This window comes from Zootoca vivipara, chromosome 8, assembly GCF_965207765.1.
Source record: "Zootoca vivipara chromosome 8, rZooViv2.hap1.1, whole genome shotgun sequence".
Taxonomy (NCBI): domain Eukaryota; kingdom Metazoa; phylum Chordata; class Lepidosauria; order Squamata; family Lacertidae; genus Zootoca; species Zootoca vivipara.
This window is the reverse complement of record NC_142591.1, coordinates 76777866-76804788: the sequence shown is the minus strand read 5'-3', so window position 1 is coordinate 76804788 and position 26923 is coordinate 76777866. Positions and strand designations below refer to the sequence as shown.

Below are 26923 nucleotides of genomic sequence, written 5' to 3'. Positions count from 1 at the left end.
CTAAAGGTCTGGTAATTGTTCTCTTTGATCTCTGATGGGAGGGCATTCCACAGGGTGGGTGCCACTACCGAGAAGGCCCTCTGTCTGGTTCCCTGTAACTTAGCTTCTCGTAGTGAGGGAACCACCAGATGGCCCTTGGCACTGGACCTCAGTGTCCGGGCAGAACGATGGGGGAGGAGACGCTCCTTCAGGTATACTGGACCGAGGCCATTTAGGGCTTTAAAGGTCAGCACCAATACTTTAAATTGTATCTAGGCTCACTTGCCCCCTTGGCAAGGTACTTTATTGCTGTCTCTGAAGCCAGCAGAGACCATGGACCAGAAACTCTAAAAGATTGTTTCTTGTCACCTTCATACCCTCCGACGTTCCTCTGTTGGAAACCGGGATGCTTGTCTTTTGGTGCCACACTGTTACAGAAGTTAGCTGCCAGCTCACCCTCCTCCCTGAGTTTGGTGGCAAGGGTGGCAGATGGAGAAAACAGGACATTCTGGGATCAAATCAGAAGCCAGGGTGGCTTTTGTAATTCTGGGATGCCCCGGGAAAATCGGGACGCTTGAAGTGTATGCACCATTAGTGTTCCACCAGTGACTCTGAGCAAAAGGGGAGAAGTCTGATTTCTGTGGCCCCTTACTGGACCTGCGCCATTGTGCCTGGTCTCAGAGAAAGGGCCACAGAGTCCTTGTTCTCAGGCATTCTGGGAAAACCCCACCCTCACCCCTTTCTTACCAGTCCTCTGCCACTTTAGGAGATGCTGAGTTGCCCCGGCCTGCGGCACATCTGTGGCAGTCATGTGACGTGTGTGACATCACACACACACGCCACACATCGTGCATGTGACATCACACATGTGCGACTGCCCCCGCCCACAATGTTGCGCATGAGCCAGCATGTCTGGTTCCTGCCATGGTTGCCCACAGTGACTAGAAAGGCCCTTTAAATTTAGAATTCAAAAAAATCCTTGAATACTAGGGGTTTTATTATTTTAATTTTTATTATTTCAAGATTTGGAAGAGGCTATGCCATGGCCAAAGGTGGGTTCTGGTTCCCTGAGCAACTTGATGAAAGGAAATCCAGCCTCTGCTATTTCCTACACTTCCCCCCTTCCCTCCCCAGCTCAAAATCCTGCCCGTCTCTGGCTTCATGTACTGTATTTAAACATTATGCCCACAGAAATGCCACTTAACATCCCAGGGCAATTGAAGGAAGTCTGTCGTTAAGTCAGCTCAGGCTTTTTTGACTGTGGCACCGATTTTCTGAAAGCAATTATGCAACATGACATTTGTGCCTGGGAGTCTGTGCCTTCAAAAGATGCATCTCTGCCAAGATTCCCTCTGGGTGAGAAGAAAGTATAAATGTGATTTATATAAACCATCCTCAAACCATTGATTGCTGTCTGGGAGCCACAGTTGTTAAACGCCAGCCCTTAAGGCAACAGAATCGCACACCTGTCTCTTTAGAGAGGAAACATATATTAGTTTCCTTTCACTTGGCATTTTCTGCAGTTACCACATCAAAAGCTGAACCTTTCCCAATAGGCCAGACTGGCTTTTGAAACTAGAAATTGACCCCTTAAGACCGGGATGTCCGGGAGAAATAAGAAACACAGTTTAATTTAGGGTGGCCATGAAGTATTACTTCCCAACATGCTGTTCAGTTTGGTGCTGAGTTTATTTACATTATCTTTCAAAATGTATAATAAAAAAATTCCTTCAGTAGCACCTTAAAGACCAACTAAGTTTTTATTTTGGTATGAGCTTTCGTGTGCATGCACACTTCTTCAGATACGATGGACTTCCATTTCATGCGGCTCAATGTGGTGCCTTCCATAGTTCTGGTTACAGGTAGGTAGCCGTGTTGGTCTGGATCGAAGTAAAATAAAAAAATTCCTTCAGTAGCACCTTAAAGACCAACTAAGTTTTTATTTTGGTATGAGCTTTCGTGTGCATGCACACTTCTTCAGATACCTGTTTCAAAATGTATGTCCTTAAACTAGGGTTGCCATATTTCAAGAAGTAAAAATCCAGACACAAAAAGTTGTGGTGGTGAGAGTGCTGGACTGGGAATGGGGAGACCGAGGTTCAGTTCTCTACTCGGCCATGAAGTGAACTGGATTAGAACATATGAAGAACCTGCTGGATCAGACCGATGGCCCATCTAGTCCAACATCCTCTTCTCACATGGTCAACCAGATGCCTGTGGGAATCCTGTAAGCAAGACTGTAAGCGCAACAGCACCCTCCCACACTGTGGCTTCCAGCAATTGATATTCAGAAGCATTGGCCGCCTCCGACTGTGGAGGCCAAGCATAGTTACTGTGGCTAGCAACCATCAAGAGCTGTATCCTCCATGAATGATCTGGTGCCTCGGTCATTCTCTCTCAGATTGTTGTTGTTTTAGCATCAGTGCTGTCCCTTGTAGAGTAATAATAATAATAATAATAATAATAATAATAATAATAATAATAATTTATTTATTTATACCGCGCCCATCTGGCTGGGTTTCCCCAGCCACTCTGGGCGGCTTCCAACAGAAGAATAAAATAAACGTTTGAAGATTAAAAGCTTCCCTAAACAGGGCTGCCTTCAGTTGTCTTCTAAAAATCTTGTAGCTGTTTTTCTCTTTGACATCTGATGGGAGGGCGTTCCACAGAGCGGGCGCCACTACCGAGAAGGCCCTCTGTCCGGTTCCCTGCAACTTGGCTTCTCACAATGAAGGAACCGCCAGAAGGCCCGCGGCACAGGACCTCAGTGTCTGGGCTGAACGATGGGGGTGAAGACGCTCCTTCAGGTATACTGGACCAAGGCCATTTAGGGTCAGCACCAACACTTTGAATTGTGCTCGGAAATGTACTGGGAGCCAATGTAGATCTTTCAATGATCTTTCGATGGCCGCTCCCAGTCACCAGTCTAGCTGCCGCAGACTGGTGAGCTCAACGGTGAGAGAATAGGGTCAAACCCAGAGTGAGTTGGTTCTGCCAAGCTGTGCCCCCACCTACTGTTGCTCCTAACCTTCTGCCTTACCATTCATGATGGGCACCGGCCACCACTAAGTTGAAGGTGGCATCCATGGTTGTCAACAACCCTGTGAGGTTGGTTAGGTTGAGAAGCACTCATCGACCCAAGGTCACCCTTCATGGATAAGTGGGGATTCGAAGTCTGGTCTCCCCGGTCCTAGTCGAACACTTTAACCATTAAACCAAACTGTCTCACAGGGTTGTGAGGGGAGAAATGGGGGGGGCGTAGAACCAGGTCTACTCCCCTGAACATCTTGGAGGCATGGCAGGATACCAGCCACTCCATTTCACCACCACTGGGCAGGCATCGGAGCATTGCACCTCCCTCCCTAAGCCGGGCAGAAGCTCCCCAGATTTGGGAAGGGGGCTCCAGGCTTTAATACCTTAATACTCTGATTTACCGGGAACATTTAGGGGAGCAGCCTAGTCCCCCTAGTCGACTGACTGCACGCCACTGCTGAAAATGACACAGTGATAAAGATCTCCCTCCATTCCCCCCCATCTTGAGCTATCTTGGGCACGAAGTATTGATCCGTTAAGGAGGGACAGCGATGGCTGTAACACACTCCTCGCTTGCAAGTGGAAGCTGAACCTAATCTGGAATGGAGCTCAGCTCCGGGAACTTTGCCAAATGCGTTTCATCTGCGAGCTGCCAGCTCTGGTGTTCACCTGGCTGGGGCAGACTCGTTTTGTGCCTGTCATTGCTTAGCAGTACAGCAGGTGCTTGGCTGATGAAACATCCTGCAAACTGCATCCCAGATTAAAGGAGTCATTGTTTCCACGGAACAAGCACTTCTTTATTGCCTCGTTCCAGCCTCCTATACTTTCTTCTCCCCTCCCCGACTATCACCCTGCAGTCTCTTTGTTTCCACCCCAATAGCTCATCTCCTTCCCTTTCATGGCTGGAGGCATCCTGGGCCGCCTCGGCGTGAATGCAGGCGGACTGCTTCCTCGGAGGGGGACCGGCACGCGCCCCCCATCTCATCTGCTAAAAACAGTCGTGGAAGGCGCAAGCCTGTGCCAAGAAGTGACTCAGCAAACAGAAATCCCCTCTTGCCTGTTAGAAGTCAGAAATACATGGCCTGGATGGGTTTTTTGCGGGGGGGGGGGCAGAGGGTGGTGGATTGGTGAGGCTATCTTTATGTCATGCAGTAGTGCAGTTAGGTAATTTTAGATCCTGGACTGAATGGTCCAATTGGGAACGACAGTGCTCTTTACATGGTAATAGCATTGGATCACTCATTTCAACATGGAGTAAGCAGGGGGGCTGTTCTATTCATTCTACCGAGTGAAGCCATGGACTACTGCCAAGACTGTTGTTCATTGAGCTCCATAGGGCTCGAACCTCAGGTCTTTCTCTTTCCTTCCCCTTCAAATTTCCGTTCAGTGCTCAGAGTAAAGTGTTATCGGGACTTTTGCATTAGGAGATTGGAAATAAAGAAGCCAGGCACAGTTTATGGGGTAAACGGGGGCCACTTGAGAAATAGTAGATTCGAGGGCTTATTAAAAATAGGCCATGTGCAGGAAGCTTCCCCATTCTCCCTCAAGCTCCTAAGGCTGCCTTTCATGGGCGAGCCTACCTTGCAGAGAGCCAATCAGCTCTCAATCTCAGCTCTTCCCCCTGTTAACCCATTAAGGTCAGCTCAAAGATGGGCCATACCCTCAGTAGTGTAGCAGGTGTTGCCGCTGCCCGGGGCAGGTGCATGCATGCCAGGGACCAGGCACGTGCACGCTGGTGGAAAGAGCCCGCTGCGGCGGCACCAGCCCAGCCCTCACTGCCGACACCACTGCTTCAAATCAGTCTGATCGGACTGATTTGAAGCGGGTACTCACGCTGTTGGGGTCAGACTGTCTGATCGCAGCCTCGCAAAGTGGTGGAGGGTGCACTCACATGCCGGAGCCCAACAGAGAAGAGTAAAGGTGCCTCCAACATGGGTCAGGCTGGACCTGGGTGTGGAGCTGTGACCAGCTGCCAGCAGTGGGCTACCGCGTGAGGAAGCTGCCTCTGCCAATGGCGGAGAGGGGCATGTGCCGACCTGGCAAGAACACCCAAGGAGAGTATGAAGCAGAGGAGTGGGGGAGGATGTGGAGGAGTATCAAGGTCCAGATAAAGGGGCCTAGGTGGGAACTGGACCTGGGGTTCCCTATCCTTGAAGTATTGCAGCCAGCATCGTGTCCCTTCGATGCCTCCCAAGCATTCATTCACAGGGAGAACATCTCATATCATTCATTCTCATGGGTGAGTCACTTTCAAAACATGCCAGTATGGGAACAAAAATCCCTGCAGAGAAGTGCTGGTTTTGCCTATAAATACTCACAGACACTCTGCGTTAAACCACAGAGCCTAGGGCTTGCCAATCAGAAGGTCGGCAGTTTGAATCCCCGTGACGGAGTGAGTTCCCGTTGCTCGGTCTCAGCTCCTGCCAACCTAGAAGTTCGAAAGCACATCAAAGTGCAAGTAGATAAATAGGTACCGCTACAGCAGGAAGGTAAACGGCGTTTCCGTGTGCTGCTCTGGTTCGCCAGAAGCGGCTTTGTCATGCTGGCCACATGACCTGGAAGCTGTACACCGGCTCCCTCGGCCAATAATGCGAGATGAGCGCCGCAACCCCAGAGTCGGTCACGACTGGACCTAATGGTCAGGGGTCCCTTTAACTTTACTTTACCCACATTCTATTGAGATGCTCTTTTCTCTAATTAATTGCATTTTTTAAAAAAAAACACCTTTGTGGCAGTGTAGCAGTGATAGTGATGTATGGAAGTGAGAGCTGGACCATAAAGAAGGCTGATCGCCGAAGAATTGATGCTTTTGAATTCTGGTGCTGGAGGAGACTCTTGAGAGTCCCATGGACTGCAAGAAGATCAAACCTATCCATTTTGAAGGAAATCAGCCCCGAGTGCTCACTGGAAGGACAGATCGTGAAGCTGAGGCTCCAATACTTTGGCCACCTCATGAGAAGAGAAGAATCCTTGGAAAAGGCCCTGATGTTGGGAATGATGGAGGGCACAAGGAGAAGGGGATGAGAGAGGACGAGATGGTTGGACAGTGTTCTTGAAGCCACCAACAGGAGTCTGACCAAGCTGTGGGAGGCAGTGGAAGACAGGAGTGCCTGGCGTGCTCTGGTCCATGGGGTCACGAAGAGTCAGACATGACTAAATGACTAAACAACAACAAGCAGTGATATAGAAGTAGCCACAGGCAGAAATCAGTATACCTGCAGAACTGACCTTTAGATTTTAAACGAACATAGGGGAAACCTGCTGAATCAGGCCATGGCCCTTCTGCTCCAACCAGATGCCTGTTGGAAACTCATAAATAGGACCCAAGGATGAGGACGTTCTTCTCCACTCCTGTGGTTTCCAGCAACTGCCATTCAAAAGCATTGCTGCCTCCAACTTTAGCAGTTAAGACCCAGCACCCATATGAGGGAGCAGGCAGTTTTAGCCCACTGCTAGCAGTGTCGCCATTATTCTGAAAACAGCAAGCAAGAACAAACGTTTACTTAATGCTTATTTTATTGGTTCCCATTAGCTGCCGCATTTCAGATCGCCTTCCAGCATCGTCTCGAGAGCCATTGAATTCACAAGAACCAGGCTAGCTCTCAAAACAAAGATTAATAAATGCCAGCAATCAAGTTTTAAACATTTCCTTCCTCTGCCTTCGTTCACCGAAATGTCACATGCCACTGAAGAAGGCTATTTTTTGCCATCGTGTCCCCTGTCTTAACTAGCCACATGCAAGATTATTATTATTATTATATTCATGAAAAAGGATTATACTATTCCAGAGGACGCCCAGTCTTGCACAACATATCCTGCCTTGCCCCTCGACATTTCCATCCCTTGCCCGTCTCTTTTTCTCGTTTCTCTTTATTGCGTCCTGCTGGATTGTATTAATGAGGAAGATGATAGTTATTTAATATCCCCTTCTGAAAAAAGGCACTCGACCAAAGCACATGAGGCCTCGAAATAATTAGGAAGATATAATTGGGACCATTATGAAGGGCATGAAATTAACTGTAGCTAAATTAACTCCTTTCCCTCAAACAAGCATAAAGGAGAAGTCACAAAGAGCACATCTTTCTCAAACTAATTGGAAACCGAGGCAGCCTCTTCAGTCTCCCAGGGTTGTGTTTTGAGATACAAGGACCTTCACATTCTCTCCTGCATGTCACATGTGAGGCTGGGATGGCCCTAGTTCAGCTGCAGGGAGGCTCAATGGGCTCTTTTGCTCTCACCACTTAAGGCAGGAATCCCCAAACTCGGCCCTCCAGATGTTTTGGGACTACGATTCCAATCATCCCTGACCACTGGTCCTGTTAGCTACTGATGATGGGAGTTGTAGTCCAAAAACATCTGGAGGGCCGAGTTTGGGGATGCCTGACTTAAAACATGAATGTGTAGGATATCAGTTTCCAAAATTTGTATAGTGCTTGCGAACGTTTGCATGCATCCCCGGACTCGCAACTGCCCTGCAAGTATGATAGGAATGGAGGGTGGAGAGAGAGGAATTTTATTCAGCTCTTATTTCAAGGTGATCTTACTTCATTTGCACTCTCTGAAACAATGCACAATAACTTTATGACAGAAAGAGCTGTTAGCCAGTGGAACGGGCTCCCATGGGAGATTGTGAGCTCTCCTTCCTTGGAGGTTTCAAAGCAGAAATTAGATGGCCTTTTGTCATGGATGTTTTAGTTGAAATTCCTGCACTGCAGGGGGTTGGACTAGATGACCCTCAGGGTCCCTTCCAACTCTACAATTCTATGCTTCTATGAAACACAGCCGCCTTTTGAAATTCACACTTTTCTGAACTTTGCAATGTAGTTCTCCAGTCGAGTAATGGGTTAAAAAATGCATGTGCTAAAGTGAAGCATGCATAAAAACCAAAAAGTTTAATGATAATAGCATGCAAAAACACAATACATTAGGGGAAAGTGCTTTGCAAAATTGTGCATATTAGGCAAAATTGCATAGGGGGGAAATATTATGAGAAATTCACACTATAATGCTGACCTTTCATGAAGGCTTTTGAAAGAAAAACCTGATGAGCAGATGTGCAGATTTGAATTTAGGACTAGGAAAAGGAAAAACTGAGAGAAACTGAAATTGACAGATTTGCCAATTCCTGAAGCATTATTATCCTCCATAATGTACATGGGGGGAACCAATCAAGAAAGAGGAAGGCATTTTCCTGGAAGCCACCTTCTGAGTGCATGGCAAAGATGAGATTCTTTTCTTCAGTTCCATTGTTCCACCACTGTTTCATTGGGGTCTTACTTTCATAGAATCATAGAGTTGGAAGAGACCACAAGGGCCATCCAGTCCAACCCCCTGCCTTCTCCCCTTATGTCTTTCTTCATTTAACCAACCTAATCTCAATTGGCCTTCTGAGTACAGTATGATTCTGTCCCGCTTCCCATTGCACAGAGACCCTCCTCATCTTAACTACTGTGAAGTTTCCTCGGCGCCACCCCCATTCATTCATTTATTTCTTCAGTTGCTATGAACTTCACCAGTTGGCCCCGGGCCACTCTCTCCTCCTAGTCGACCTGATAGAGTTGTTGTAAGGATAAAATGGCGAGGAGAAGAACTATGCACGCCAGCTTGAGCTCCATGGAGGAAAGGGTGGAAACATAAGCATAGCAGATAAATACATCCGCCAGCTGACCTTCGTCCACCAGGAGGCAACATCTAAAACAATAAGTACAATAAAACCACAGAGACATTAATCAAAACATTAAAAAAAATAACCCAAATTGTGCAACTGCCAAAGAACAGCCTTACTTCTGAGCTACATCAAACTTTCACAAAAGCTTGAGTGGAGAGGTATATCCATCTAAAACTCAGCAGTGAGGAAGCCTTTTGAAGCTACAGGAGGAAGGCCAACAAATTCCACAGGTGATGTGCCACCACTGAGAAGGCCCTGCAACACCTGACGACAGGCTTTGCCTGTCAGCAAGAGCCACCAACAGGACCTCTCTGGTGGGTGTTAGGGCTTGGGATGCCCATTACAGTGGAGATTTTTCTTGGCTCATTTCCCTACTACATTTTCTTCTCTCCTTTCCCTTAAATTTCCTTCCTTCCTCCAGGCTCCTCTTTCTCAACCCACTGTCTTCCCTGCACCCTTATTTCAGGCCCCCTTACTCCATGCTCCCTGCCTGGTATCAAGGCCCTGAACCAAGACTTGGAGTCCTCCAGCAAACTGAAGCTCCAAAGAGGGATAGAACAATACTCTGGCCTCTTCCAGAGACCAACTCCCTTCCTCTGAGCTCCAGGGAGACACCTCTGCCATGTGACTCTGGGAGCTAGCCCACAGACTCCTTGTGGGATCAAGGGAAGCCTTGCGAAAGATCCCCACTGTGGCAAAGCCCATAACCTCAAAGGAGGTGATGCGCTGGCCCTTTAACTGGCCTGGAGGCAGCGCTCAGGTGAGTGGGCCTCCCCTCCTGATTACGGTATGTAGCCCTGCTTTAAAACTGAGCTTGCTACCCCAGGATGTTGCCGTGATAACTTGTGTTTGGCTTCAGTCAGGAGGAGTGCTGTCTGTGGTCCTGAACCCACACCTTGATTTCCTTCCATGGGGCTGACAGCTTGGTCACGTTCATACTGTGATCTGCGCAGACACCTGGCCACCAAGGTGATCGGTTTAACAATCCCTCTGCCCAGGGGACTCTGGGAACTGTAGCTCTGGAGGGGGAATTGGGGAGTTTCCTAACAACTCTCAGCACTCTTAACAAGTTGTAGCTCTCAGGAATCGCTGCGGGAAACCATAAGTGTTTGCTTTGTCTTGCTTTGATGTCCTGCCTACCTGGGGGACAAGGAACTACTGGCCTTCTTTTGCTTAGGACCAGTGTTTGAAATTCCCATTGTTCTAGGCACATTTTGCAACAGGGAATTTCATTAGTGTGAGCAGTTTCTAAGCTCTGGGCACAGTACTGAGCCTAAGATTTCAGATTAAAACTGCAGAGTGGAGGAAAGGAGGACCTTTTTCTGCCTCCCCTCTTCCAGCTACTCTCTGAAGACTGGAGAAGAGACCCTCTTAAGCAGGGGTCCCCAAACTAAGGCCCGGGGGGGCGGATGTGGCCCAATCACCTTCTAAATCCGGCCTGCGGACGGTCCGGGAATCAGCATGTTTTTACATGAATAGAATGTGTCCTTTTATTTAAAATGCATCTCTGGGTTATTTGTGGGGCATAGGAATTTGTTCATTTTTTTTTCAAAATATAGTCCGGCCCCCCACAAGGTCTGAGGGACAGTGGACCGGCCCCCTGCTGAAAAAGTTTGCTGACCCCTGCTCTTAAGAATATTAGTGGGGTGGGCAGGGGAAGGACTAGACCATGTGAATAACATAATATTTTAGCTGCAGTTCATTCATTTTCAGCTTTGCATTCTTGTTATTTTTTTAAAAAAAAGCACCTAGACATTCCATTGTTGTGCCCATAGCCTAGGTTTAAGCTGCCATTTAGCTCCTAGCTTTCATATCTCAGTTTCTAACACCACTTAGGACATCACCCTCTTTGGTGGTGGGTGTCCCTACAGATCACGACACCTCCTAGAACCCCTTCCCAACCTCCAGTCTGTCTGTGTGAGAGGTTTAGTCCCAACCAAACTGACAACTTCCCTTACACTCACAGAAACTGGAAGGCACATTCCTTGAGCAACTCCAGCTAATCATTGTGAGATGTCTCAATGCCACAACTGCAATATGATACATAGATTATTGAAGGTAGTAGATAAGGGCTTGAAAAGGGAAGGGAAACCAGCAATCTCTCAAATGGGTAGCCTGGACAGATAGTGTTGGTGAATCTGAACTAGCATTTCAATGCCTGTCAACTCTTAGAGGTATTGCAATCACGGCAGCATGCCTGGCGGATGATAGGGCTGCCTGAGTAATTCTGGAGAGAGAAATAAAGTTCCCTGATGTATGGTCAGAGAGAACAGATTAAATGGCACCCAGGCCCAGTCCTTGTATTGATTTCCTAGTAGTTCCATTAACATGATACTTCAGATAAACACTCTATAATTCAGAACAGCTTGGGAATGTAAATAATTACGCTACTATTTTCCTCACTGACACATCTTACATCTCTGCTTCTGTGGCTGCAAGTCAGTGCTGATCAGCCAAACCTCCTAAAGGCCTGCAGAGGGGTGGTACCCAGAGCATCTCCCTGATATTTGGAGTCACATTCGGCAGCCACAAAAAGATCTTTTAGGGCACAGCACAGCTTGCAATCCACCAAGCTAAATGCAGCCCACCAGCTGTGTATTGTGGCCTGATGAGTGCCTGACAACATGTCTGTTGGGACATCCATAGATTGTCTGGGTCCTTGGTGTGGCGATTTGTGCATGGTGCTGAAAGAAACTATGGTTTGGTGCAAACTTGTGGGCTCCCAGAGTGGAGATCACAACCACTTTGTTCCCCCTACAGTTCTGCTACTACAGTCACTGTTGATTTTCGGATCCATATACAGTGGTACCTCTACTTACGAATAACTCTACTTACGAGTGTTTCTACTTACGAACGGAGCTCCGTCCGCCATCTTGGATGTGGTTTAGATAGGATTTTTTCTACTTACGAATTTTTAGATAGGGTTGCTTCGACTTACGATTTTTTTCTCCCAATGCATTCCTATGGGATTCGACTTACAAATTTTTTCGACTTACAAATGTGCGTTCGGAACGCATTAAATTCGTAAGTAGAGGTACCACTGTACCACACTTGAATCAGCACCTGAATGAGCTTCTTCATAGTCATACAGTCTACAGCACGGAGGTGATTTTTGCATACAGCCCACAAGTTTTCAATGGGATTTACGTCCCGGGAATTCCCTGGCCAATCAAGTACCTGTATTTGCTGCTCTGTCATGAATTTCTCCACCACTTCTTCACCACTCTGTCGCCTCCTGTACCTGTTGCACCACATTCCTGCGTTTAGCGCTCTGGGTGAGTCAGAAGAAAGTTTGCGACGGCTGTGTGCAAAACTTACTAATTTGCACAATTTCCCCATTAACCGCTAAGCGCTGGAATTTCTAAATGTTGTAGATTCTGCATAGCTATTAAATGTTTTAAGATACTATTAAGGGCTTAATAGCTAGCTGAGAATTTAAAATGTTTAAAGTTAAATCCTAGTGCTCAGTTTTGTTTTTTAATGGAAGAGGGAGCCTTCTCTCCCCTTTGCAGTCAGTTGATGATTGACTTAGCCCAGGGGTTTCTCGATAAGAAGATCAGTCAAGCTTCTATGAAAGGCAGTTTGTCCATCATTACTGATCCCCCCCCCCCGCAAAATACAATTACCGGGGAGCATGGGCTGTGTTCTGCATGGGAATTGATGGATTTGTACATCTATGTCACTCATTCATCCGATTTTAAGTTCTCCTATTTCTGTAATAGTTTGTGGTTTTGTTATGTGTGGGGTTTTTTCGGGGGGGGGGGAGTCCGTACTGAGTATCAGAGGCACCAAATTCTGCACAACATTGAGAGGGGGGCTTGTCGCATGCATGTGGCATCACACATTCAATGCACACACACCACACTCAATGCATACACACATACACCCTTGTGCAAATTAATTGGGAAAAAAACAAATTGTACAAAACTCACATATGCATGTACAAAACTCACATATATGTACCTTAGTAATGGATATGACCTCCGCTATTTTTAAGCAGTGTTTGAACATGGTTTGACATGGAGTCTACTAGTTTTGAACAGTGCCTGTTGATTTCCGGATCCCTGTACCACACTTGAACCAGTGCCTGAATGAGCTTTTCCATAGTCTATATGCATATAGCTCACAAATTCTCAATGGGATTTACGTCTGGGGAATTCCCTGGCCAATCAAGTACCTGTCTTTGCTGCTCTGCCCTGAATTTCTTCACCACTTTCGATGTGTGACAGGGGGCTAGGTCCTGCTGCAATATCCCAGTACCGTCAGGATACCTCTTTTCCAGCTCTCTTTCGTAGAACCTCAGTATATTGTGGCGAGAGCATAGTTCCTTCTATTGGCTGCAGGCTTCCAACACCATAGTGATCAACTGACTTTCTGTGTTTGTTTTGAGTACAGGATTACGAGTAAGAAAGAAAATATGCTTTGTTTCAATTAATTTGCACAAGGGTGTAGTTTGCACATTTCCTTACCGCAGTTACGTCATCTGAAATTGCAAACCCCACTGGCTCATTCATGAAGTGTCTATCAACAGCCATGTGTAGTGGACATAATAAATAACCTTCATGAGTTTTTTTCCCCCCCTGAAAACACTGTGATTGAGGTTTTTAAGTTATCCAACGGCAATAGCATCTGTTCTTTCTTTTGATGAATCTGCTACAGGACCACAAAGGTACTATAAACCCCTGGCCTCTTATTATTTTGACTATAAGCCATCACTAAAACACCAGGTCCACTCAAAGAGCCTTTTGCTCTCGGATTCTTATTTTCGGTTGTCAGGAAATCTTTACATAAAATACAGTGGCATACACTTCAATCAATACCTGTTAGAGAAGCGCCCCTATTAAAAAGGCAAAGGTAACTTGCAGGGATAAGTCAATGTGTGAAAAAGAATAAAACTGCTGCAGGAATATGTTTCTGCACTTCAGATCAATAATAAATAAGAGCGATACAATCACCTCTACCTGTCCTGAGCCAATACTTCTCAAAAACGAACATTCAGATGGATTTTCTGTGTACAAAGGTCAGGAATTCGAGCAAATTTCTAATGTTACGTCCTGGCTGCAAATCGCTGCGGGATCATCCTGTGTTAAAGGATATGTAGAAGCCATTGCCTTGATCCAGCAACTGTGGTGTATATAGTTCTGATTGCCTCCATACCTGCCAAGTTGCTGTCAGAGAAATAAGGGACCAGGCCAGAAACAGCAGACCGGAAGTAGCACGACCGCCATTTTGGAACTGGGCGGAGCATGCTCAGAAGTGACTTTTGATGCTGCTTTGCTCAGTTCCAAAATGGCCGTCGCGCCAGAAGTTGCACTGCAGCCATTTTGGAACTGGGCAGAGCAGCATCAAAAGTCGCTTCTGAGCATGCTCCGCTCAGTTCCAAAATGGCCGTCGCGTCAGAATAAACAAAAAAATCCGTTTTTTCAGCTAGGAACAGCTGGAAAAACAGGGATTTCCCGGGGAAAACGGGAGACTTGGCAGCTATGGATTGCCTCACTTCTATTGTAGGGCTGGGAAAGGTTCAGAAAATGGTCGCCGAAATGATCAAGGAGATGGAATGTCACCTCCATGAAGAAAGGTTGCAGCATTCAGGATTTTTTAGTTTAGAGATAAAGTGAATAAGAGGTGGCATGAGAGAAGTTTATTCAATCGTTCATGGGGTGGAGAAAGTGAGTAGAGAAAACTTCCCCCCTCTGTCTACGAAGAGTGGAACTCATGGACCTCCAATCAAGCTGAATGTTGGAAGATTCAGGACAGGTACCTCTGCTTAAGAACTTAATTCGTTCCGGAGGTCCGTTCTTAACCTGAAACTGTTCTTAACCTGAGGTACCACTTTAGCTAATGGGGCCTCCTGCTGCTGCCGCACCACTGGAGCATGATTTCTGTTCTCATCCTGAAGCAAAGTTCTTAACCCGAGGTACTATTTCTGGGTTAGCGGGGTCTGTAACCTGAAGCATCTGTAACCTGAAGAGTCTGTAACCCGAGGTACCACTGTATAAGGAAGTACTGCATCATAGTTAAACTATGGAACTTGGCCCCACAGGAAGCCACCAATCTAGATGGCTTTACAAGAGGTTTAGACAAATTTATGGAGGAGAGGGCTATGGCTCTGTTCTGTATCCACAATTGGAAGGAGTTGGTCATTGTGCTTGGCTCCTGCTTGAAGGTTTCCAACAGGCATCCATGTGGCCACTGTGAGAAGAGGATGCTGGACTAGTTAGGCCATTGGCCTGACCCAGCAACCTCTTCTTATGTTCTTATGAGCCATGAGTGCAAGAGGTCCCAAACCCCAACAGCCCCAGGTTGGGTTGGGAGAGAGTGCCTGAAATCCTGGGGAGCTGCAGCCAGTCAGTGTAGACCATGCAAGGTGGACCAATGATCTGACTCAGTATAAGGCACCTTCCTATGTTCCTATGCCATAGCCCAAATCCAGTTCTAGTTGTTCACAGTGGAGTGTGGCCAGTGGTCCATCAGGATGGCACGCTGGTATAACCATGTTCAAGGAAACCCAACAAGCATTGCATTGTTCCCCCAGCCAGGCTACACCCATAGATTTCTCTTGCAAGGTCAAGGTAAGCAATTTGAGAAAGGATGCTGCCAAAGTGCAAAGGGAAAACGTGCTTTGCCTTTCAGGGCACCATCAGTATTGGCATTCTGCCGGCTCTTGGAGACACACCTGCATTCCCTTGACCTCCTGATCCTCTGAAATTGCTTTAACTCTTTTAATTGTTCAACTGTTTTAATGGGCTTGTTTTATTGTCCGTTTTAATTGTGGATCTTTATTTTAATGATTTGATGAAATTGGTTTATTTTGTGTTTTAATTACATGTGTTTATATTTTTTGCAATTGGCTTTATACTTGTGAATGCGTTCTTGCTTGTTTTTATCATGCGTTTTGTGTTCTCATTTTGTAGTTTTATGTTGTGAACCGCCCGGTGATCTTCGGATGAAGGGCGGTAGACATATTAAATAAATAAATGTAAGTGTCTTAGACACCTCCTTGGCAACTGAGCAGTACATCATTTATATTCTCTTCCTCCCCTATTCCTCTTCCTCCTCTTCCTCTACTTCTTCATTCTGGTTCTGTCATGCTGGTTGGTGTCACGGTCCGGTCGGCGGGCGTCAGGACCAGAGGCAAGATGGAGGTGCAGAAGCAGGAACAGGTGCAGGGCTGATGGTCCAGTAGCAGGCAGTCGCAGGGTCAAGGAGCAAGGCAGAGACGAAGGTCCAAGGAGCAAGAAGCAAGGCGAAGGTCCAAGGGTCGAGGAGCAAGGCAAAGGCAAAGCAAGGGTCCAAGGGTCGAGGATCCAGGCGTTGGCAAGGCAAGAGTCCAAGGAGCAAGGAGCAAGGCGAAGGCTCAAGGAACAAGGAGCAAGGCGAAGGTCCAAGGGTCGAGGATTCAGGCATCGGCAAGGCAATGGTCCACGGAGCAAGAATCAATGCGTCGGCAAGGCAAGGGTCCAGGGAGCAAGGATCAAGACGTCAGCAAGGCAAGGGTCCATGGAGCAAGAATCAAGACGTCGGCAAGGCAAGGGTCCACGGAGCAAGGATCAAGACGTCGGCAAGGCAAGGGTCCACGGAGCAAGGATCAAGAGGCCAGATGCAACCAGGCAGGGATAGCGTTGCTGTGGCAAAGAGCTGAAGGGAAATGCTGGGCTTTTATCCCTCCCAGCTCCTGCCACCAGGTGCAGTGAGATATCAAGTGGCCCCACCTGGGTGGCTACTCCTTGCCTCTCCAGCACAAGCTGAGGTCTTCACCTGTGTGGCCACGCCTTGCTTCTCCAGCACAAGCTGAGGCAGGCCCCAGTCCTGCAAAGCACCACAGGCCTGACTTCTGCCCATACTCCTGACAGTTGGCCAAGGATGGAAAGGAATTGTCTGTCTGAGTTTGACGAGGCCAAGAGCTGGGAGGAAAGCAAACTGTTTGCATAGCACTGGTGAGGCAGAGCCGAAGGAAAGAAGTTGTAGAAGATAATCAGGATTGGTCCAGGTCACCCAGCAGTGATTAATGGGCAGTGGAATTACAAATATGATCATGCACCTGCTTGACACAGACCAGAAGATGGATTGCTAGACGGTCTGTGCAAAATTAAAGGATGATGAGAGAAGGAGGAGAAAGGGAAGGGATGTTGAGTGGGGCTGAAGCAAGTCTATATATATATTTCAATGTGACATTTCCATTGCTCAGGAGAGAGAGAAACCAATTACTGAATTTCCACTAGTTTGGAAGAGGTGGTGCATTGGTGACAGTGGTAGGGAAATTATCGCTCTTTTTGTAGGAAAGAGAAGTGGCTGACTAGTAACTTAATAACTTTCATTTGCAGCTCTTATACGGAGCAGGGAGCTGTCTGTGGTCTCTTTTCTGAGGCTGCCTTCCTGGCCTCTTTTGTTTGCATGCCACACCACTGGTGGAAAACCCTGGATTTCAAACTTGAATTTAATAAGGAGAACGATGTGAAACTTGACTTGATGATGAAGTTAGAGGCTGCTTAGGCAGCTGGTAGGTTAGGAAAATAACATTTTTCAAGTGCTTTGCCAGTACAGAGACCTATGAATAGCTTTAGCCTTATCTACAAGATGACAAAACCTAGCCTAATAAGCCCTGGACTTAATTAGAATGCCACAGCGATGAGCCTGACATTTCAGATGGGATTGCTACTAAATGGAATAGAGTATTTGATTTTGATTTTTTTAAATTTATTTATTTAAATGGTTGAGAACAGAGAAATATCTATAAATAAAACTTCTGCTTGCTATTTTGGATTCCCAAAGAGAACTAGGGCAGGTGCGAGCATACCGTATACCATAAATATAGAAAGCTTAGGAATGCATTTCAGGGCACACCTTAGTCCCTTTTCAAGCAGGCACATTTAACCACTCCCTCAGAGTTCTTTGAGAGTGTCCATGACCACGTGGAGAGGGCAGTAGTGGTCAGCAGGGTGTCATCGCTTACTTAACCTCCCGTCATCAGCAACACTGAGAAGGAGAGGTAGCAATGACACCCTGCTGGTGTGTTTGCACTGCACTGACCTTCCCATTGCCTTGCCCCTGTCTCTTTCCTCAGCAATGAAGAGGCAGTGAGAGATTTTACTTTCTTGGGTTCCATGATCACTGCAGATGGTGACAGAAGCCATGAAATTAAAAGACGCCTGCTTCTTGTGAGAAACGCAATGACAAACCTAGACAGCATCTTAAAAAGCAGAGACATCACTTTGCCAACAAAGGTCTGTATAGTTAAAGCTATGGTTTTCCCAGTAGTGATGTATGGAAGTGAGAGCTGGACCATAATGAAGGCTGATCGCCAAAGAATGGATGCTTTTGAATGATGGTGCTGGAGGAGACTCTTGAGAGTCCCATGGACTGCAAGAAGATCAAACCTATCCATTCTGAAGGAAATCAGCCCTGAGTGCTCCCTGGAAGGACAGATCGTGAAGCTGAGGCTCCAATGCTTTGGCCACCTCATGAGAAGAGAAGACCCTGATATTGGGAATGATGGAGGGCACAAGGAGAAGGGGACGACAGAAGACGAGATGGTTCTCGAAGCTACCAACATGAGTCTGACCAAACTGCGGGAGGCAGTGGAAGACAGGAGTGCCTGGCGTGCTCTGGTCCATGGGGTCACGAACAGTCGGACACAACTAAACGACTAAACAACAACAACAATCCTCAGCAACTCCAATGATAGGAGGTTAGGTAAGCACCGCAACCACAACAACCATGACGGGGATGGCGGGATGAAAAAGCCCTCTTTGCACAGCACACAGTTAATTTTTGGAATGCGCTCTCAGAAGATGCAGAGATGGACCCCAACTTGGATGTCTTTAAAAGAGATACATGGCTTCTAGTTCTGGTGGCTGTGCACCACATCCAGTCTCGGAGGCCGTATGCTTCTGAATACAAGTTGCTGGAATTCATAAGGTCCTGCTTTAAGATGTCCCATAGGTATTTGGTTGGTCATTGTGAGAACAAGATGCTGGACTAGATGGCTATTGGCCTGATTCCACAGTGCTTTTCTTTGCCTCTTCTGTTTAACTCCGGTGTGTTTGGATGGAGGGGCACCTTGTGTAATTAATTAATAAAACACAAAGAGGGCCAAATGGTGTCCAAACTGCTTAAAAGGAGGGTTCCCCTATCACACATGAACACCCCCCCCCCTTTGGCTTGGCAATGATTCCCCTTCCTTCCAATGAATATTTTATTGAAACCTTATATTAATCACACCGTCACCATGCTACCTTGCCCGCGGTTCTCATTATCCATCACAGCCTTAAATATCTCTAATTAAAAACTTATCTTCGGAGCTGAGCCAATACTTGTGTGATTGATGGGGTCTGGCTCACTTTGGAAAATGTGTGGGGTGACTTCAAGACCCCGCCACCCTGCAAAAAGGCACAAAAAGGTGCCCTCTCAGTTTGAAAGGCGTTTATTAAAGCCTCACATATTTGAAAGAGCTCTGCATCATTAATACCTAGATAAGATGTCCAGGGAGGAACCTACAGCAGACTATTTCATTATTTAAAATGAGACTGGGCAGTGTAAACAGGAAAGAGGAGTGTCTCTCCGTGAATACCAATAGACCATTTACCAAGTGATGATAACTCACTGTGGGGGGTGGAGATGCTTGCAGGCCCCTGGAAAGCTGGCTGGCTGTGAGGGCAAAACCTGTTTGTAGGCACACACACAAAAGGTAGGGTTTTGTAGGCAGTTTTTTTTCTCTCAAACCAGAAACATTTGTGCTCATCTGCAACAGTCTGCTTTCAATCCAAATCGGCACTAGATCCTGCAATCAAGAGTAGGTGTTGTCAATATAGAGTTGTTATTCGAATCAGTGCTGCGACTTCCGTTTGGAATATCTGGTACTGTTCTGCCCTCCTCCCCTTGAAAAGGATGTTGTAGAGCTGGGAAGCGTTCAGAAAAGGCTGGCCAAAATGATCCAAGCCAGTTATTATTTCATTCATTTGTAATGAAACAAATTGACACCTACTGTTTTCGGAGGGGAATCATCGCAGTGAATAATCGATGTATGCAGAAACGAATCTGTTGTGCAAAGGTGATGTTTATACTCGCTGTTCCACCCTACTTTGCCACTGGCTTTTCACACCACTGGTACATGGCGTCCAAAGAGTTGACCAGAAGGGACAATAGACCTGATAGCTCAGTTGGTTAGAGCGTGGTGCTGATAACACCAAGATCGCAGGTTCGATCCCCATAAGCGACAGCTGCATATTCCTGCATTACAGGGGGTTGGGCTTGGACGATCCACAGGGTCTTTTCCAATTCTATGATTCTATGATAAGTACATGGACTAATGTTCGGACTCAGAATAAAACAGTTTCCTGTATTTCTCCTTCATAATGCAGACCCCAGTTTGCTGGATTGGGCAGCCCATGCATTAATGGAGGCTATTCTTTTTAAAACAAAAACCACAGAAACCTTTACATTATTTAGCCAATATTTACTGGATTACTCACATCCAAGCAGGTTATTATTTCATTCATTTCTAATGAAACAAATTGACGCCTGCTGTTTCCAGAGAGGAATCATCGCAGTGAATGTTCTATGTGTGATTACAAATGTGGACAAGATGATTAATGCATCTTTTTTTCAGATGCTAAAAGCGGTTCATCAAGACCACTGCCCTCAATTCATTAAAGGGGTTGTTTTGCATGGACGGGCTAATCCTGATTTACAAAATCAGCCAAGGTTGCCATGGTCAGATGACAGGTCTAGGCTGGCTGCAGCTGCCTAGTTGATTCTAGCTGCACAACATTGATGGAATAAAGTGATGGATTAGTGATGGATTCATACTGGACCAGCCACACATGACTCCACTTTAATCATTGTTCTGTGATGTTTCCCCAGCGTTACTTCACTGTTGCTATCGGGGCAAGAAACCACCTTGAAATTTGTGGTGTAAAAAGTTGCAGAATTTCAGGAGGCAGTTGTGCGACATGCACTGATTTGGAACCAAAGCATTAGGACATAAGAAGAGTCTGCTGCATCAAGCCAATGGCTGCTCGAGTTCAGCATCCACTTCTTGCAGAGGCCAATCAGGTGCCTGTGGGAAACCCCCAAAGTTGTTTGTCTACCCTTAAACATTTCCAAACAGGAGAACCATGTTTATGATGGCCCCAAGACCATCATGAGCACAAATCGGCAGAAATGCATAATAAAAAAATGGTATCTCGGCCCAGTATACCTGAAGGAGCATCTCCACCCCTATCATTCAGCCTGTACACTGAGGTCCAGCTCCGAGGGCCTTCTGGAGGTTCCCTCACTGCGAGAAGTGAGGTTACAGGGAACCAGGCAGAGGGCCTTCTCGGTAATGGCGCCCACCCTTTGGAATGCCTTCTCGTCAAATGTCAAGGGAATAAAAACTACAGTGGTACCTCTATTTACAAATAACTCTACTTACGAGTATTTCTACTTACGAACGGAGCTCCATCCGCCATCTTGGATGCGGTTTAGATAGGATTTTTTCTACTTATGAATTTTTATATAGGGTTGCTTCAACTTACGATTTTTTTCTCCCAATGCATTCCTATGGGATTCGACTTACAATTTTTTTCGACTTACGAATGTGCGTTCGGAACTCATTAGATTCGTAAGTAGGGGTACCACTGTATCTGACTTTTAGAAGACATCTGAAGGCAGCCCTGTTTAGGGAAGTTTTTAATGTTTGATGTTTTATCATGTTTTTAATATTCTGTTGGGAGCCGCCCAGAGTGGCTGGGGAAACCCAGCCAGATGGGCGGGGTATAAATAATAATATATTATTATTATTATTATTATTATTATTATTATTATTATTATTTGGCAGGGGTCTCCCTCTGTTCACATTCAAACTGCAAAACTGGTGACACCCATTCTCTGACACACACCCTCTAGTTCTCAGAGGGATCGCCTTCAAAAACTCTGAGAGCTATTCAACAGTGGGGTAGACTACCTCAGAAGGTGGTTTGGGGGGTTCTTTACCTGTGATTCCCACATTCCAAGGGGTTGGGGTTGGTGTCCCTTCCAACTCTACTATTCTACGAGGAGCTCAGTCAGTAGAGCATGAGACTTTTAATCTCAGGGTTGTGGGTTCGAGCCGCACATTGGGCAAAAAAAATCCTGCATTTCAGGGGGTTGGACTAGATGACCCTCATGGTCCATTCCTACTTAGCAATTCTATTAAAGAGACATTTGCCGGCTCGAAAACGTTTCCCAGCAATCAAGGCACCTTAGCATCCTTCCGTTGAATTCCTGATTGCTAAAGGAACAGCACCTTCGGCTAAAGAACTGACAGACCCTTTCACAGCGGTAAAGATCGCCACCCCATTGGTATTGGTCTTACACACAGCGGATGGGTGGATGATACAGCCTGGAATGGGCGCTGGTATTGACAATCGAGTTAACTGTTTGAAATTCACATCATGCAGGGCAGCTGGGTTTGTTCCGTTTAACAGCCACGTCTAATAATTAATTGCAGATGTAGCAGCACAAATTGCATATTCAGATGTAATCCTGACAACTCAAGTGACATGCATACCAAGACATTCTCCCCTGGAGTAACTTGCAAATTGCATTAAATAATGAATACGTCAGATTACTTGGCATGCTACTCACAAGCATTTTTTATTTATATTTTTGCAGCTGGGGGGTGAGTTGAACAGTGAAGGAAATCGCTAAGATTTTCTCAGATAAAAGGATTCTGGAGGATGTTTATTCCTTCATTTATTGCTATGCCCAATATCTTCATATCCACCAAAATACTAACTAAGTTTGTTATTCGTATGAGCTTTCATGTGCATGCACACTTCTACAGATAGGTATCTGAAGAAGTGTGCAAGCAACATTAAAGCTCATACCAATAACAAACTTAGTTGGTCTCTAAGGTGCTACTGGGACGCGGGTGGCGCTGTGGGTTAAACCACAGAGCCTAAGGCTTGCCGATCAGAAGGTCGGCGGTTTGAATCCTGGCGACGGGGTGAGCTCCCGTTGCTCGGTCCCAGCTCCTGCCAACCTAACAGTTCAAAAGCACGTCAAAGTGCAAGTAGATAAATAGGCACCGCTCCAGTGGGAAGGTAAACGGCATTTTCATGTGCTGCTCTGGTTTACCAGAAGCGGCTCAGTCATGCTGGCCACATGACCTGGAAGCTGTAGGCCGGCTCCTTCGGCCTATAGAGCAAGATGAGCGCCACAACCCCAGATTCGTCCGCGACTGGACCTAATGGTCAGTCCCTTTACCCTTTACCTTAAGGTGCTACTGGAAGGGTTTTTTTTAAATTTCGTTTTGACTATGGCAGACCAACACGGCTACCTATCTGTAACTATTCATATCCACCAAGTTATTCATCCGGCATCCCATTAATAGATTAGCAGGGCCAGCTCAAATCATTTTGCTGCTTGAGGCAGAGGACAAGATGACACACACACAAACCAGTTCCACATAAAGTTTCTGAACAGCCTAGAATCTTACTTCAACAGCATACTTTCCAACTTTTTCTGATTCAAAACTGGGCTGTGCATCTTCTGGGCTGCATACCTAGGCAGGTCACATGACCTGTGCCCCACTCTCACCCCAAGAAAAGCACTTGGGGGAGGGCGAGATCTCATGTAGTGCCCCCAAAACGCGTGCTTTTGGTCGCTGCGCAAGATCGTAGCCCCATAAAAAGTGCTTTCGGGCAAGGGGCAAGAGCACAGCACAAGAGTGTGAGAGGCTGCAGCACCCAAATGGTCACCAAGCTATCACGAGAGAAAAAAGCAGGATGTTCCATTTTCCCCCTGGGCACTTGGAAGGTGTGCAAAAGTGATGTTGGGACAACTTCCTCCATTGTAGCTAAAAGCAGCAGCACAGCTTAGGTGGCCCTGAGGAAAGGGTGATGGCTGCTGCATGCCTCGTTTTGCATTTTGCCGGCCCTGCAGATTAGGAAGCCCTAGATTTTAATAGCAAAAGGAAGGAAGAGAGGATTCTACATACTTGAGTATTACCTAGCTAAAGGTAAAGGGACCCCTGACCATTAGGTCCAGTCGTGGCCGACTCTGCGGTTGCGGCACTCATCTCGCATTATTGGCCGAGGGAGCCGGTGTACAGCTTCCAGGTCATGTGGCCAGCATGACAAAGTCGCTTCTGGCGAACCAGAGCAGCACACGGAAATGCTGTTTACCTTCCCGCTGTAGCGGTACCTATTTATCTACTTGCACTTTGACATGCTTTCGAACTGCTAGGTTGGCAGGAGCTGGGACCGAGCAACGGGAGCTCACCCCGTCGCCAGGATTCAAACTGCCGACCTGTCACGGGGATTCGAAGCACCACCCGTGTCCCACATTACCTAGGTATCAGGGTCTTAAAATGTGTGCGAATTAAAGAAGTCTTTTTTTAAAAAAAAAAACCTTACACAAACATGGACCTGTGAGCTTCCAGGTGGTTTAGAAAGAGGTAGAGGAGTGAAAGCAACTGGAAGTCAGTCAGTGTGAGCTTTAAAGAAATATTCACTAGCAACGGCCTCCTGAATTCTTCTTAATGTTAAGAACAGGGCAGTACCCAGCTATGACTTTCAAATGACTGGCTACATCTTCCCAGTGTTTTTATGGATTTGCATTGCGCTGTTATGCGGCACCATTCGTTTTAGAAATGAAGAAGCACGTTCAGGAATTACTCTTCCTAGAACATTAAGGGATAAAATGCATCCTTGAAGAATCTGCATTTGCCTTCCTTCAAACATTTGCTTGACTGCTAATTTATTTTACAGGCTTGGCTCTCATGAGGTAGGGTAGGTTTGCGGAGCTCAAAAGCTGTCAGTAAAATTAGGGTTGCTCTCCTTGGTCTGTCTCTCCCTCACCCCGCCCCACCCCGCCCAAAAAAACCACCCTACATCTCTGCCTTGTCTCTTTCACGTTTCACTAAAAGCCCAATAAAGATTTTACTTTTGTAAACAGTTCCATTTGGGGCAAGCCACTCAGGAGAGATAAGCCGCTCCTTCCTCAAAAGGTCACAGCCTCCCACTCTCTTCATCCAACGTCCTCGAAATATAAATTTTATTTTGCTATTATTTAGGAAACTGCTTAACGAAACAAAGATCTCTGAGCATTTACGTAAGATAATATAAAATAATTATCAACAATAGGCAGATAAAATCGGGGAGGGGGAGGGTTGAAAGGGAAACATTCCCAATATACATAAAACCAAACTATTCCACAGCAGGCCTGAACAAACTCTGTCCAGGGCCTCTGGAAGTGTATTTAGGTGAGGGCTCAAAGCACTCTGATATTGAATTTTAAATTGCGTTCACAAGCGATAAAAAAAAAAAAGCCCATTAATATTACAGAATAGCAGGGCCAGCCCTACCATTAGGCAAAGTGAAGCACTTGCCTCAGGCTGCAAGAGCCTCAGGCCACAAGATGCTGCACAGTGACAACAGTCCTTTGGCTGTTTTTCATAAGCTCCAAGACCATTCCCCTCCATTGGAGGACAGTCAGTGCTATATAGCAAGCACGTCCAACAGGTAGATCGTGATCTACCGGTAGATCACTGGATGTCTGTGGTAGATCACTGGCTCCCCTCAAAAAAACTTTGGCTCCCCTAAAAAAATGCTCAACATTTTAGCCCTTCACACCCCCCAAAAAAACAGGGCTTTCCCGCTTCAGAAGAGCTCAACAACTCTGACCTGAACCCTTAACAAATGGGGCTTCCTCCTTCCTAAAAAATCTCAACAACTTTGATCTGAACCCCTAAAAAACGAGGCTTTCCTCCTTCCTAAAAAAAAAGCTTAACAACAACTTTGACCTGAACACCCCAAAGGGGGGTAGATCACTGCCAGTTTTTAACTCTGTGTGTAGATCACAGTCTCTTCAGAGTTGGCCACCCCTGCTATATAGGATACACAGCCTGTCCTGAACCCCCAAAGTAGCCTGCTGTCCTCAGGTGCTGTGGAGGCCCCTATTCCAACACCAGCATTGAAGAGTCAGCTGCCAGTCCGGTCAGCTTCCGTGCACGGAACAGGGAGCAAACACCATCTTGTCCCTCTGCCTCGGCCGGTAAAATGCCTTGGGATGGCCCTGAAAAATGGGAGAAGAACTAGAAGTCCCCGTTTCACAGTTCAGCCTCTTCAATCTCAACCTCAGCTTTGTCTCCCTCTCTTTCCCACACCATAATAATAATAATAATAATAATAATAATAATAATAATAATAATTTATTACTTATACCCCGCTCATCTGGATGGGCTTCCCCAACCACTCTGGGCGGCTTCCAACAGAAACATTAAAAGACACTAATTTCTTAAACATTAAAAGCCTCCCTAAATAGGGCTGCCTTCAGATGTCTTCTAAAAATCTGGTAGTTGTTTTTCTCTTTGACATCTGATGGGGGGGGGCGTTCCACAGGGCAGGCGCCGCCACCGAGAAGGCCCTCTGCCTGGTTCCCTGCAACTTGGCTTCTCGCAGTGAGGGAACCGCCAGAAGGCCCTCGGAGCTGGACCTCAGTGTCCGGGCAGAACGATGGGGGTGGAGACGCTTGTGCCACCCTCGCGACTCTCGTCGGGCATTCTTGCAATGGTCAACAGAGACGCAGAAGAGCTCTGGACTGGAAGGCGCTTTGGTGCGATGCTGATGATGATCACCAGAGTGAGCGCCTTTTGTTTTTGTTCTTTAAAATTTATTTATTTGGTTTTTCAGCTTAAAATTTTTCAGAGATATATCAAACGTAAATCATAAAAACAAGATTCCAAGGAATCTCCTGCACTTCCACCCTCCCCTATGTGGGTCCTATTATTAATCAGTTCCTCCCGCATCTTTCACAATAATTCAAACCCTTTACTGTACTTCTTCCATTATATCCAGAATTTACCTTAAACAACAAGTGATATTCCAATCCTAAAATTTAACTGTTTACAATGGTCTCTAAAATAAGTTATAATTTTCCCCATTCCTTATTAAAATTTTGATCTTCCTGATTTCTTACTCTTAAAATGGTCATTTTAGCCATTTCAGCATAGTCCATTAACTTCATCTGCCATTCTGCTCTGGCAGGGACTTTATCTTCTTTCCATCTCTGGGCCAGTAACATCCGCACAGCCGTGGTTGCATACATCAATAGTCTTTTCTGCTCCTTTGGGATTTCAGCACCTAGAATTCCTAAAGGAAGGCTTCAGGCTTTTTAACAAAGCTAATTTTAAACATTTTTTCAACTCATTTTATATCATTTCCCAAAATCCTTTTACCGCCTTACGGTTCCACCACACATGATAAAAGGTGCCTTCTT

The 26923-nt window shown here is 46.2% G+C and overlaps 1 long non-coding RNA gene across 1 annotated transcript in view; it reads right to left on the bottom strand.

Moving 5' to 3' along the window:
* Positions 1-1113: 1113 nt before the first annotated feature.
* LOC118089976 (uncharacterized) overlaps positions 1114-26923 on the bottom strand; it is a 252987-nt gene continuing 227177 nt past the window's right edge. Inside the window, exon 3 of the long non-coding RNA XR_015951693.1 lies at positions 1114-1964. This is a non-coding gene — a long non-coding RNA (uncharacterized LOC118089976). The remainder of the gene's footprint in view (positions 1965-26923) is intronic.